Source organism: Aplysia californica, unplaced genomic scaffold (assembly GCF_000002075.1).
Source record: "Aplysia californica isolate F4 #8 unplaced genomic scaffold, AplCal3.0 scaffold00903, whole genome shotgun sequence".
Lineage (NCBI taxonomy): Eukaryota > Metazoa > Mollusca > Gastropoda > Aplysiida > Aplysiidae > Aplysia > Aplysia californica.
Window position 1 is genome coordinate 211,254 of NW_004798173.1, and position 2,881 is coordinate 214,134.

The window sequence follows — 2,881 nt, forward strand, 5'->3', positions numbered from 1 at the left end:
GCTTTTTGGCCCTTAGTCATGGGGCTCTGCCCTACATGAAATTGAATACAGTTTATCCACACTAAAAGAGAGAAAATTATATTTGGGATCACTGATTAAGTCGGTTTCATGTCTTTGATTATATTGATATTTTTACTTATCATTGAGGCAATGTTTATTGTATTTAAGTCCGCTAAGGAAGCTTGGGGCCTGTGTGTACAATAACAAGAACGGATTTTCGTGGTTTTGCGCTTCCGGTTAGTCTCGTTTTCAAAGCTTCATAGCAATGATGGCGGACTATGCGAGTCGGAGAGCAACGAGAGTTTGTTTATAATCTGTATCACTTTCAAAGTGGAAGTTCTCATCTGGTCGCACTTTTTGCATGCTTTCACCTTCATGCTGGTGGAAATCAGGGGAAATCAGAAAGGGTTCTGATTGGTAAAAGTGTTATCTTTCTGTTTTCAAGTGTCTTTTCGCAAATTTAGGAATGCCGACCTTTCGCTTTCCTAACTTTTATCACAGTATTACACTTCTTCTAAATTCTTAGTTCGTTTACCAAAAACCGTTTGCCGCAGTACAGTTAGTTTACAAGTTACCACAAGATCTACCAGTCACAGAGGACGCTGAGCTGCCTTGTTTTTAACTCCCAATTTCTAGGGCTAGAGATTCCAGTAATTTGGTCTCTTATTTTTTTTACTGTGTAAATCTAGTTTTGTTACTGTAGACCCTGTGCCTTGTGCTGTGGACTGTGGTCTTGGAATTTATTTTGTTTTGTTTTGTTGATACTATCTTTTAGATCTAGGATCTAGATCTAGACCCTACTCTAACTAAATCTAATCTTGACTAAATCTCTTTCAAATACTTGTGACGACATTAACTAACTATTATACTATTTTTAAATAGAGGAATGAAGGGAAGGCTCATGAAGTAAAACAATTTGGTGACTGTGCCATACATGGATGATTTTCTTTGCAGCATTCTTCCAGATCTCTTAAAATTTTTTAAAATTGTGCTGGATTTGGGATAGCCCTAATAATAAGGTTAGGGTTGTTGACTTTTTAAGCCTACAGTCAAAGTGCAGTACCTTATCATATTACCCAAATCCAGTTGGTATAGATTTTGAAACAAAATAATAGAGCCTAGATCTAGATCTAGATTCTAGATCTATATAATATAGGCCGAAAACCATGCATGTCTGGAGGATTACTGGCTTTGCCTTTGCTTTTGCCTTTCCTAGTACTTGTAAAATAAAATGAAATCAACATCTTGGGGTGGGGATTCAAAGCTGTAATGTTGTTTAAATGTAAAGGTCAGCTTTTTGTTGTAAAAGGAAGCAAAGCTTGAATCCCTTAGTATGTGTGGCATGGAGAAGTAGCCAACAATAGGAACCTAACCTTAGACTTTAGAAATGCTCAGCGTTTCACCAGAAGTAACACGCCCGATATGCCCAGCCGCCACAGCCGATCGGTTGTAAACATGGGGGTTTGGCGGGGAGGATATCAGCTGAAATACCAGAGATGTACACCTGCTACTGAAAAATGACCAGTTATAATGAAATAAAATGGCTCAACAAATGATAAAGGGCATATAAAACCATGTATATCTTTTCTTAAAGCTGATAGAATGAGCCATTCAAAAATGATAAGCGATCAAATAAATACAAACAAAGCGCAAAACGCGATGAACTCAACAATTAATACATTAGCACTGCGGAACAAGTGAATAACACGTACATAACGTGTAGTCACTCAGCTTGACCGCGTCACTTTATCAATCGATATCTTGGCCAAGAGACGCTCTATGAGGTCAAGATAACTTACAAAGTCATTGATCACTATTTATAACTTTGACCTGTAATTTACTACGTCATTTTCCTTATAAGGAACACAGACATTTTCCATTAAAGAAGGTCAGCGTCTATGCCCTTTATATAGGGCCTGCACACTTCCCAGTCGAAGGTAGTAGGTCAGCCCTGTAAATAATAGGGCCTATGCGCTTCCCAAGTAGCCCGGCTCATGCCCATTTATATATAGGGTCTGCGTGCTTCCAAGGTTAAAAGTAGTTTTAAAGAGTTTAGAAACCCGATGGTTGGCGGATGCTCTAATGTGGTTTGCGTCTTCTTTCCTATCAAACTTCTATCGTCCTTTTCTCTCCTCCTTCTTTTTGTGCTTTTTACTCCCTTGTAACACCTCTAATCTTCAGCACTCATATATGACCTTATTGTATTGCAAGTGCCATAAAACTTGCTATAAAGAAAAGAGTTTAGAGTGTCAAAATACTAGACTGCCCATTTTTATCTTCATGTTAAGAATAAAGAAAAAAAAGAAAAAAATCCAGTGTAGGCATACAATGAGTTTGTTTAGTGGCTTTTGACTTCGCAGCCACGTTTATTTTAACACTTTTCTTTCCTCCTCGTTGCATTCCTCACTCTCCATTCAAGTTCTAGATGTGGGGTTCCCAAGTTTCCTGACTGACCTGGCCTTTTGTTCTTCTTCTCACAGAAAAAGTAGTCTTTCCCCTCGTGTGTCTTCCTCAAACATAATGCTTCCTGTGGGCTAAAAAGAAGCCAATAGCCCTTTGAACTCTAAATCTTGAAATTTCTAAAATCTTGCTCCACTTTGGGTACGGTGTACAGCAAAATATTGCCCGAATTTTTTTTTAGCCAGCCTGTATAGAACCTTTTTAAAGGGGTGAGAGTAAATTTGTGTCCCAACAAGGTGGAATCAGGTGCTCGTCAGTTTTTTTAGTCATCGGTGTTATTGGTATCATCCTAAAGCTTGTTCGTGATGTTATTTTTGTCTTTCTCTTGGTGAAAAAATATGCCCCCATCTAGTGTATCCTGAATAGAAGTTGAGATATTTGCAGTTGAAGGAGGTGGTGGTGGTGTGGTTTCAGAAATAAA

The 2,881-nt window shown here is 38.3% G+C and overlaps 1 protein-coding gene across 1 annotated transcript in view; it reads left to right on the forward strand.

Moving 5' to 3' along the window:
• Positions 1-97: 97 nt before the first annotated feature.
• The window catches only part of LOC101850289, a gene marked incomplete at its 3' end in the record, with an annotated part of 7,437 nt that continues 4,653 nt past the window's right edge, over positions 98-2,881 (forward strand). Inside the window, 1 exon segment of the mRNA XM_005110520.3 lies at positions 98-417.